The sequence below is a fragment of the Anastrepha obliqua genome, chromosome 3, assembly GCF_027943255.1.
Source record: "Anastrepha obliqua isolate idAnaObli1 chromosome 3, idAnaObli1_1.0, whole genome shotgun sequence".
Taxonomy (NCBI): Eukaryota; Metazoa; Arthropoda; class Insecta; order Diptera; family Tephritidae; genus Anastrepha; species Anastrepha obliqua.
This window is the reverse complement of record NC_072894.1, coordinates 141,923,372-141,935,718: the sequence shown is the minus strand read 5'-3', so window position 1 is coordinate 141,935,718 and position 12,347 is coordinate 141,923,372. Positions and strand designations below refer to the sequence as shown.

Sequence of the window (12,347 nt, the reverse complement as noted above, 5' to 3'; positions counted from 1 at the left end):
GCTGCTAAGAGAGACTGCATTTTCTGCGTTACTACTAAACTTGAAATTGAATAATAAATGTTATCATCGTAAGAAAAATAATGACAATAATAATGCATAAATAAAAATTGCTCTCAGCTGTTGTGTGCTATAGATTTTTTCCAGCTGGAGTTCACGTGCTGGTTACTGCATACATATTTATGTGAAACTGTTATAATGACGTGCCTTTTAACGCAAATAGCGTTTAACAAATAATAACAATCGCTTGCATATTTACAAGCATAACTAAATATGTTACACCTACACATAGGCAACTACATACATACGTGCATGCGTATAGTTTTCTTCGCTTTTCATTGCATTTAGTCATGACTGAGCAAGTTTATGGCAAAAACAACTAACCTACTTGAAGAAAGATACAATAACAATATATGTAAGTATAGAACATAAATATAGACTTGTCCGTATATATATAATTATTTTCTTGGAAAATGAACTATTTTAAAATTAGTTGTTCAATAGGCCTGTCCTAGATGCACTGAGTTTAGCTTCTTTCCATTTTGACTAATTTCATATAGCGAAAACTTGGTAGTTTTTTTAATATGCCGTTGTTCTAAGCATCAATAAGCGGTTTCTTTGTGCTTATCATACAGTTAGTTGAAAGCTAGATAATTGCGTGTAAACTGGGCCATTTCAAACTAGCCCGCAACTAGTTGTTTTCAGGTGAGTTGTGCGCTTTAATTTACTATATTCTGCATTAAAAATTAAAATATACCTACTAGTAATCGAGAATATGACTGCCTACGAGCATGCAATGCAGTACTTAACTACAAATCAAAGTGGGTACAAGTAACCGGTTACCCGCTGTGCGAATATGCATACAAACATACATAGAAAGAGGTAAGCGCATCCATGCATATTCATATAAACGAATGCATAAAACATAATAGAAAGCAAAGAAAACACAGCAAAATTTTACTTATATGTATATGCATTAAGGTGTAACAAACTATTAAAAAAAAGAAATATAGGCATTGTTATGTGCCAAGTGTATGCATAATCCAACCCAGTAAACATATTTTGTAGTTTTACAGAATTTTTAAGCTAATGAAAAATAAATAAAAATAAATAATTGGCGCGCACACTTCTGTCCGGTGTTTGGCCCAGCTCCTCCTCTTATTCGTGCCGTACGTCTGGATGTTGTTCCACAAATGGAGGGATCTACAGTTTTAAGTTGACTCCGAATGGCAAATGATTTTTATGAGCAGCTTTTTCATGGCAAAAATGCACTCGGAGGCTTGCCACTGCCTGCGGTCACCGTTGGAAAAAAAACTTTTTCTATATTTTTGCTGTTTCAAGTACGGAGATACGAACCTGCGCACACCCGAATGGTAGTCGCGCCAACCCATTCGGCTGCAGCGGCCGCCAATTTCTCTATATTTATTAAGCTAATTTCCTTTCCTTTTCTCTATCCGTTGCATTGTGAAAGCCTGTTTAAGATTCACACGAAATTTTAACAGTAAATTAGAAAATTAGCAAAGTGACTTCACGTCTTATTCATATCGGAAATTCTTAAATTTTATCTAAAGAATCGGCACATGCTTCTTAATATTACATTATCAATGCCGGAATTTTGATTTCGCACCAAAAAGATTTCTGTTGCGAAAAATTTTAAATTTATTTGTGGCATTCTAATTTATAAGTAAGCACCAAAGGGGGCACCAAGAGATTATTTTTTTTTGTCAATTTAAATTTTCCTAAAATTACGTACTCTGTAACTTTTATTTACTTACATATATTTGACACCTGTGCGATTTCATACCCATACATATCTACTTATTTGTATGTATGTACGTGGATATGTCTGTGTTTGGGTGTCTGGTGCGTATACGTTACATTACTATGGCTTCTTTTGCCAACTTTTTCCTATATTAGTTTCAGAGGTTTGCATGTTCACCATCAGCAACAGCTTTTTCTGCATGCATTTTCTTTGTTATGTTACATTGCTTGCTTTATATGTATTATAATTTTCACTTATTTTATTTTTTTTTATTTGTGTTGTTATTATATACATACATAAGTAACTGGTACGTTTGATTTGTAACCCCGTATTTAAAAATGTGTTTTTTTTATTGTTTTTGGCGCCGATAGACCAGCAAAAGGTGATTGTTGAAAAGATGCAACAGACAGTGCAAAGTACTCACGAACAAATGCATTCCTACAGGCTTGCGCACATAGAGCTGCAGCAAAAATAATTGCGGTGTACTCAGAGGAAAACTTATTCATCAAGTAGAAGAAAAATACAGCTTTATAGGATTTCGTTGGCTATTTTTGATTTTTTTTTTTTTTGATTTAGTAAATTGGTGCAACTACTCCAAAAGTAAAACACGCAGAAAGCTCTCCATGTTACCAGTTTTCTTGTTAGTTTTGAAGCAAATTCCGATTGTGGAGACCTTATATGAGCTGTGTAGACCTTTTTTTCCTTGTTCACTCCTCTCGGGAGTATAGGGCCTCGACAAGACTCAGTCTTGCGTTGGTTTCATTAATCTATTTTGATTTCTGACAGGGTAGGTGATTAGCCTACCGCTACCAGTCCTAAATAGTGGGAATGCCCACCTTTCATTGCTTAAGAACAACGCCTTCCTACTGCTTGGAGCGCCATCTGAATTTATCATTTTTCTGGCAGAAGGATCGCACAGATGGTTGAGGACTTCGCTAAATTTGGTGTATCTGCGCTATTACCGCTGTTGCTCACTTCCTCTGGCTGGCGCCACTGATGCAACGTCTGACTATCTATTTTTCTTTGTTTTAGCAGCCACAATGCACATAATGCGCTGACTATTGATGGGAGTAGGGATGGAAAAGATACGTTTTGGGTTTGAGGAATAAATAATTTTTTTTGTTTTTTTATAAACAAGGAAAGTAGGTAAATTTGGAAAACTGCGAGGACCGTGCTCTATGTGGGGACCTTTTATTGTAAAAGTAATAAACTGTAAGAGTTTTTTTAAATGTTATGAGGTAAATGATAGTTGGACGGCTTGGTTTCGATGGAGCCAGAAACATTAATTTCAGAGAAACATAAAATTCTATTTCGGTTATTTATTTGAATATCGTTTTTACAAAACACACTTTTTATTTACTCATTTTTTATTTTATGTTATTTCATTTTATTTCACGTTCTTTTATTTTATATAATATTATTATATTTTATTTCTTTTCTTTCATTTTATAATATTTTATTAAACTTTATTTAATTTTTATTATTTTATTTCGCTTACTTTTATTTAATTGAACTGTTTCATTTAATTGAATTTTGCTTATTTTATTTTACGTTTTTATTTTTTTTTTAATTACCTTTTATTTTATATTAGTTCACATTATTTTATTTTTATTTAATTAAATTTAATTTTATTTTCTTTCATTTAATTTTGTTTCATTTTATCTTATTTATTTATTTTTTCTTATTTTATTTAATTTGGTTTAAGTAAATTTTATTTTGTTTTATTATATTTATTTTAATTTAATTAATTACAATAAATTTTTATTTTTGATTTTATTTCACTTTATTTCATTTGGTTTAATTCATTACTTATTTATTTTTTTCTAAAAATCTAAAATTTTAATTTATTTTAATTTAATTTATTTTTTAATTTTTCATTCCATTTCATTCCATTTTATTTTATTATTTTTGTATTTTGTGATTTCATTTCATTTTTTTTTAATTTAAATCTTAAATTTAAATTTTTTATTTATTAAAAATTTTTAATTAATTTTTTTTTCATTTTATTTTATTTTCATTTTATTTTATTCGTATTTTAACTCGGTTTATTCAATTTTATATAATTTTTTTATTTTATGCCTATTTATTTATACTGTTTTTTATTCAAATTTTTAATTTTATTTTATTTCGCTTTATTTCCTTTGCTATAATTCATTACTCATTTATTTTTTCTAAAAATCTAAAATTTCAATTTATTTTAAATTTGTTTATTTTTTATTTCATTTTATTTTCATTATTTCTGTGTTTTGTAATTTTAATTCATTTTATTCAATTTATATCTTAATTTTAAGTTTTTTATTTATTTAAATTTTTTAGTTTAATTTAATTTAATTAATTTTTTATGTTTTCATTTTATTTTATTTCCTTTCATTTTATTTCACCTTACTTGATTATATTTTTGATTTTTTATTTATATATTTCATTTTATTTTTATTTTAATTGGATTTATTCAATTTTATATCATTCATTTTTTATTTTATTGGCACTTTCTTTCATACTATCTTTTTTATTTTTTATTTTAATTTTCTTTTATTCTATTTGATTTCACTTTATTTCATTTTGCCTGTTTAATTTTTATTCTTTTGTTTTATTTTTTTTATTTTTTTTACTATTTTATTTCTTTAATTTTACTTTATTTTATTTATTTTTTGTTGTATTTTGGTTAGCTGGTTGGTCGGTTTAGGGGTGACCCCGCATCGGAGTGCCACATAGACCGCAAGTTGGGTCCGTTGTGTTGCCCTAGAGCTCATTATGTTATATGATTTCCCCACCTAACCGAGATTTTTATTGTAGATTTTGGTCAAAGATATTAATTCGTTTCGAGAATTTAAAGAGAGATTCGATTTTCAGGTTCGAGAGTACAGAAAGATTGTCAATTGTTGGAGAGTCTAGAAGAGCGAGTCGACTTCTGGCTAGACCGGGACAACTGCACAGCAAATGCCTGCTCGATACTTCCTCATCTTCGTCCTCGCAGTGTCTGCACAGGTCGTTTTGAGGAACCCCGAGCCGACGTGCGTGAGTGCCCAAAAGGCAGTGGCCGGTGATATGAGATATTATATGCCTTAGTTCGTGTTTCGAAAGACTTATAAGGGTTTTTGTCTATTCCAGATTGTAGGATGGTCAGATTTGTCTGGTCGTAACGCAAATAGTTTCCACTCGCCACCTCCGATCAGCAATGCTGTGAAATTCTCGATCAATGATCATTTTACATGTTGAGAGCGGAATGTGGATTGTGGGTAAGTTACTAACATTTGATTGCGCAGCTCCAGCTCTCGCGAGCTCATCAGCTTTGCAGTTACCTTCGAATCCACTGTGGTCCGGTATCCAGATAAGGACAGAATTCTGAACACTTATCTCATTAAGAGATAAGAGACAGGATCGAACCACATCTGAGTGTGTATAAGAGGAGCTGAGTGCTCGAACGGCCGCTTGACTGTCAGTGAAAAAGCGGATATCCTCTAGTGATATTCTCTTTTCTAAGATAGTTTTCACAGCATACCAGATAGCGCATACTTCCGCTTGGAATACACTACAGTAGTCGGGTAATTTAAATGATAGATTGATGTGAGGGGAATTGGAAAAAATTCCAAATCCCACTTTACCGTCTTGTTTTCAACCACCTGTATATACCTATAATCAGAGGGCCGTCGATTTCGGTAAGATTTGTCTTCCATTCTTCCCTAGTTGGAAGTGAACAGGAGAATAGCAAGGGTGTTGATGGAAGACTTAAATAATAGTCTATGTCGGAAGAGATAACAGTGTTCCTGTTCAGTATGGCCGAATGGCCAAGATACTTATTCCATTTCGATATAGCATTCATGCGTGTCGCTGCTTTCGCTGCAATCGCTGCAATCGCTTTGCGAGCCAGATCGATAGGGAATAGGGAATTTTGCCTGTTTAATTTTTATTCTTTTGTTTTATTTTTCTAATTTTTTTTACTATTTCATTTCTTTAATTTTACTTTATTTTATTTATTTTTTTATTGTATTTTACTTTATTAAATTTTATTTAGTTTTTCATTTTATTTTTAGTTTTTTCTTTCATTAACCTTTTTTTATTTATTTTTATTGTATCTCACTTTATTCTATTTGATTTTATTTCCTTTAATTTAATTTTTCTTTATTTTATATTTTGAATTGTATTTAGTTTTTGTGTGCCTTGTTTTCCATTTTTCGATGCATCTTCTGCACCCTGTTGAATCGATTGCTGTCGATTAGGCACTTCAAACATTTGTGAGCAAATGCAAAAGCGAAAACGAGATTTAGGTTATTAAGGCAGCGTTGAGAAATTCTTACAATGAGTAGCACTGACAACAACAAATACGAAAACTGAATCACAAACATGAAATCTATTAAAATACAAAAAATAAACACAATAAAAGAATATATGTATATTTGATAAGCGAAATGTTGTTGTATGTGGCAACAGCAGCTTAAACTAGTTACACTCTAACTGGTACAAAGCAACTACTATTTCTGGAAATATCTTTGTAGACACGCCACCAACAACTTCTTACTAAATTTCTACAACAAAAGTTGAAGTATAAATAATTATTTGAAATCAGAATTTCAATCAATTAAAATTTCGCCAACACTTTCACTGGCTTTAATTGCTTATTGCTTTGTTTTCTTATACTTAGCATATGAGCATATTTTTACTATATTTATATATGTAAGCGTATCTATTTGTGATTAAAATATTCAGGAAATCCCGTAGACTGAGCTTACATAACAGTTTGTTATCGTGACTGTATTCTTTATTATCAGGTTCCATTTAATGGCCGAGTTGAATTTGTTTGATTTAATGAAACCGAATATAAAATTTCTAAATCATATGGCTGGCAATTTACTTATAGTAATTTGAAATATATGTATGTATACACGCATAAGTGCCCTATAAGTACTGAAGTGAGAGCTTATCAGTAGTTAGTCTTACTTTTCGCTCTGCTTTGCTTTTATTTTCTATAAAATATTATAAATTAATAAATCATTAAAAGAACTATTTCTGCAGATATGAATTAAAAATACAGCAGGAAAAGAAATCACAACAAAAAGGCGAAAAATCAGTAGCAACAATGGACTGGAATTCAAGAGAATTTAAGTGAGTAAATTAAGTTATTAAATCTTATCTAAGTTTTTGTAATGAAATTTTTTCTCTGATAGCAATGCCGTTGATTTCGAGCGTACGAAAATTGAATAGCCGCCGCCAGTAATCCATTAGACTAGCGCCTATTTTTATGTGGTTTAAGCAGCTGGCTTCAGTTTCATAATATTTTCAATTAATGTTTTATTTTTTTGTAGAAGATAGTATATTTACATATGGATGTATGTATGTTTGTATTTGCTTTTTGTTTAGCTACTCCAAAAAAAGGGACATGATGCATTAGCGCAATTGTGCCAGAATTGTAATTGAATTCAGAAGTAGATTTGATGCCGTTAGTTATAAATTTTTTTCGCTTCGACCATAAGCTGGTTCGTAAGTGTCGTATTTTTCTATGCCTTAAATTTTCTAACGAATAAATAAATGGTGAGAGGACTTGAAACCAGAACCAACAATCTCTTCAACTATTTTAAAATTTTCAATATGATTTGTAGGGTACTTTCCGTACTCTCTAGAATTTTTTTTTACCCGTTCAAGGCTTACGATATACAACAACGTGACACTTACGACAACTTTACGATTACCTTAAATTTATCATACGATAATCTATTTATATTAAATAGATAGATAGATTAAAATTATTTCAACTGCCCTTCGCATGCAGCGGATAGTCACTGTCTAAGGTGCTTTTTATCCGCAAACTCACAACCCATTGCACCTTAATGCGCCAGTAAGAGTTCTTAAGCCTATCCTATTGAGTCGGGGAAGTTATTCATTGTTGCTGTTTTCTAACGCTCTTCTATAAAAATATTATTAAATTTCATAGAAAATCGTATCAAAAAGTGTGAAAAATGTCGTACAAATTAAGATATTTCCTAATAAAAAAGTACTAATACAGCTAAGAAATCATTATTGTAAATTTTCCAAAGCGAAGATATAATTTTGTATTTTTTGTTTTTTGCTTTTTGTTTTTACTTTTATTTCTGTACAATCGCTTTACTGGCTACCAAACTAAGTCTACTCTCATTTCTTTAGTACTACTAAGATGTATCGCCTTATGTTAGGTTGATTGACTTTGTTTTATTAGCATCAATATTTTTGCTAGATGGACAATTCATTATTCCTGTCAGACTGCCAGACTGTAAGTAAGTTGTAGTCCAAGTTCACACGCCTACCATAATTAATAAGACAATCGTAGAACTTTATTTTCTGGTGAGTAACGGGAATGAAAAGGTAATAGTGCCGAAAACATAGAAATTTTAATTTAATTTAATTTCAGTTTTTTTAATAAATAAGAAATTTTAATTTATTTTAAATTAAATTTTTTTTTTAATAATTTACAATCTTATTTTTAATTTAATTTTAGTGTTTTTTTATAATTTAGCAATTTTTATTTAATTTAATATAATTAAACTTTTTTTTAATAATTAAGAGTTTTAAATTTAATTTGATTTTAGTTTTTTTTTTAATAATTTAGAATTTTAAATTTAATGTAAGTTTTAGTTCCTTTTTAGTAATATAGTTCAAAATCTTAAATTTAACTTGTTTTTAATAATTTACAAATTTAAATTTTAGATTTTAGTGTTTTTTTATTATTTCGCAATTTTTTTTAATTTCATTGTAATTTTTAAAAATTTTTAAATTAATTTAATTTTAGTTTTTGTTTTAATAATATAGAATTTTAAATTTAATTTAATTAAAATTGTTTTTTAATAATTTAAAATTTTAAAATTAGTTTAATTTTAGTTTCGTTTTAATAATTTAGAATTTTAAATGTAATTTAATTTTAATTCATTTTTATAATTAAGAATTTTAAGTTTAGTTTTTTTCATAATTTAGAATTTTAAATTTAATTTAATTAAAACTTTTTTTATAATTTAGAATTTTAAATTTAATTTAATTTTAATTTTCTTTTTTATAATTCAGAATTTTAAATGTAGTTTAATTTTAGTTTCTTTTTAATAGTATAGAATTTAAAATTTAATTTAATTTTAATTTTTTTTAATAATTTAGAATTTTAAATTTAGTTTTTTTAATATTTTAGAAATTTAAAATTTTTCTAATAATTTATAATTTTCAATTAAGTCTAAATTTAGTTTCTTTTAATAATCTAGAATTTTAAATTAAATTAAATTAATTTTTTTTAATACTGTAATTTAGCAATTTTAATTTAATTTTTTTTTATTTAGAAATTTAAATTTAATTTACTTTAATATATATTTTTAATTTTATTTGAAATTGAGACTTGTTTCCCCTTAGTACTTTTCCTGCCTCCATTTGTAGCCTACGTGTGCCGTTGGCTTCAGCAGCTGCTACTTCAAGCTAAAATACCTGCTACAACTACTACTGCAGGCAGCTCTTTCAAAAAATAACTAAAATCATATTTTACTCATATAATTGGCATTTTGTGTGATTAATACAAACCTTCCAGCATTAGCTTAACTCAATTAGGTTGGACAGCCGAACGCACTTGGACACTGAACCCATTTAACGCCATAGGAAATTCTTATCTCAAATTCTACTGAAACCAATTGGTTTCAATGTCGAGTTCTTAAACTCCATAGCTTTGAGATCAGCAATCTCTTCATCTTTTTTCGTTTAAATAGTTAAACTCTAAATCAAATGTTGCATGACCCGCTCCTCATCCTTTACGCGAGCTTTTCCTCAAATGATTCTTAGTACTGCTTAATCGTTCTTGAGATCCACGGTTTGTGATCGAATATTCTATCTACTGATATTGCATAGATATTTCGTATCTTTAACACTTAAGTACAGCTTGCCAAAGCTGTCATGCAACTGGCTTTGTAATTTCATTGACTTTATCGTTTTTCAAAAGTTGGTAAATTTGCTTGTTTCAGTGTCGAAAAGGGCCGAGCCACATAGTCCTACATTCGATGACTTTGCATTTGCTGTTTATGTCGCAATACCTTAGAACCCAGGCATGGCGTGCATGACGAGTCCGAGCCATCTCATAAAGATATTACTTCAAAAGCTTTCGACGGTCTGCTAAGAGGTTTAATAGTCGTCTGGCCAACAGCGAAAGTAGAGATATCATGAGCAGGCATAAAATCACAATATACCAATAATGCAGCCGTAACTTGAACGCTAACATTTTTTAATTCTTCAGTTAAGTCATATAAAATAAATAAAGTCAAAATTATATCCTCTGCACACTTCTCTCTCAGATTTATTCTGAGTGTTTTTGAATTTTTTGTATTTGTCGCATTTTTTATTTTTTTTCATTATTTCTCAGCCTTATCATCGCTTATGATGTTCGATAACGTTTGGGTGTCAAAAAATATGACGTACTTTAGTATGCAAAATTTATTGCATTGCTTTTTAAACAGCGACGATTCACTGAAATATTATATTAAATATATGAGTTCCGTAAAAGTGTTATATATTATACTTATGTACGTATGTAGATGTGCATATGCATTTGTATGGAAGTACCTACAAGTATAATCTTGCAAGTGTGTTCTGTGTTTTTCGATTTTATTCTGCTATGTAGTAACTGACACTGTATTTAATTTTCATCACGTATTCGGTGACTATCAGTATGGCACCAGATAGTTACTGCTAAGACGGAAGTTTATTGCGTGAATTGGCACGTGAAAATACGTACAGACAAACATAATTTCCAACGTTTTCATTTGTAATTTATATGGAATAATGTAGAGTAACAAGAGGAAGTTGTGCTCTTTAAATAACAGTGAGGGCAATCTGAGTTAAAGTTAAATGAAGTTAATAGAGTTTTTTTCTTAAGGGGCACAACTACCTGGTTTGCTTGTCAAAGAAAAATGCGAGATTTGGGGTAATTCATTGAAAGACAAGTATTGTATTGAATTTTGTGAAATTTTTAGGAAATATTTATGAAAAAAATATTCATATATAGAAATCTTTTTTGGATAGAAATCACCAATTTCCAGTAGCTTACGCACAAATGTCTGAGTATCTGAAGCAAAGTCTCTCCCCAAAGAAAACTGCGATATATGGGGTTAGTTATTGAAAGAAAATAGTTATAGGAAATACTTATGAAAAAAATATTTTTATATGTGTGACTTATGCACCAACGCCTAAAAAAAACATTTGCACACAGGCATCACTGCAGGCTACAGGGTGTCTCAAATGAAAAAATGAAAATTTTCCGTTCAAATAAAAAAAAAAAGAATTCTTCAGAATTAAAACCAACTATGCAGAAAAATTAAGGCCCTATGTTCCTCCTAGGAATTGCAGGGAAAAATATATATACGCAGAAAAATGTAATTCTAACTTTTTGGCGTATTTAAGCAAAAAAGATTGAAATTTGAAATACTGAAAATTGAAAAATCTGGTGCTTTGTTATGTATACGGCATTTTGACATTTTTCTACCAATAAAAAAATGATGGTTCATTGTTTGCAGATTGAAAAATCTGGTGCTTTCTTATATGACATTTTGACATTTTTCTACCAATAAAAAAACTGAAATTTCGTTGTAAGAAATAAGCGCCATTTTCTTATATTTCTTACACGTTATATTTCCTAACCAAAACGATAAATTGTACCTCACTCTAAAATACCCTTCGACTCTTTTCCTTTTCTGGGCGATCAGAAATAATTGCGAATGGACCGGACTGAGAACGATTGGGGAACTCATTCATATTGCCCGAGATACCTAAAGAGAAGCGTTTTCTAATCATCACTACATTACATTGGCCTAGCGTTGTTTAATTTGTAGCTATATTTTGGCAAATCAAACGCAGAAAGTGGCGATGGATAGGTCACACGCTTAGAAAACTACCAGATAGCATCACGAGAATGGCATTGGACTGGAACGCGCAAGCTAGCAGAGCTTGTGGTCGCCCAAAGATCACTTGGCGAAGGCCGAAGTTGCGCGACTTAGCAGATGCCGACCGACGTTACATGGGACGGCGCACAAACAACAGCGCAGCACCCTGTACGAGGGAAGAGTCTTATCGAGACAACCAAGCACCCGCTAATTTGCAGCTCTAGAAATGACGTTTGTTTACATTCCTCATGATGGTGCTCACACTCACCAACGTACACGTGCGCCCGGATCAGCTGACACGGTGAAAGTAATGAGAGCCCCATGTAAATGAATAGTCACCACCGTTTTGTTCCGTAGTAATGTAGATCGTTGTTTTATCGTGTCAGTTGATACGGGCTTACGGCGTACGTTTACGTTGGTGAGTTTGAGCACCATTACTCTTGTTCTTTTCCTTGTGTGAAAATTGTTTTGCATTTAAATTGTAATGGAAAGAAACATTAAAAGGCCACTGCAGAAGTGGTCACATGAAGAGAAGGATATCTTTTTGCAATGCATAATACAAGAAGTAAAACCACTCTTTAAAAATCTCGCGCTTTTAATATTTTACTACTTTTTATGTTTACTAAAATCAGCTGTACGTTAGCTCTTTTACACAGCTGCCACAGAATTCATGAACATTTCAGCTATTCTGACACTAAGCGAACTTAGTGTTACTTGAG

At 30.4% G+C, this 12,347-nt stretch overlaps 1 long non-coding RNA gene across 1 annotated transcript; it reads left to right on the top strand.

The window, feature by feature from the left end:
• Positions 1-510: 510 nt before the first annotated feature.
• Positions 511-7,215, top strand: LOC129240489 (uncharacterized). The gene is made up of 4 exons (XR_008582074.1): positions 511-702; positions 762-879; positions 6,770-6,859; positions 6,922-7,215. It is a non-coding gene; the product is annotated as an uncharacterized LOC129240489 (long non-coding RNA).
• The last annotated feature ends 5,132 nt before the right edge of the window (positions 7,216-12,347 follow it).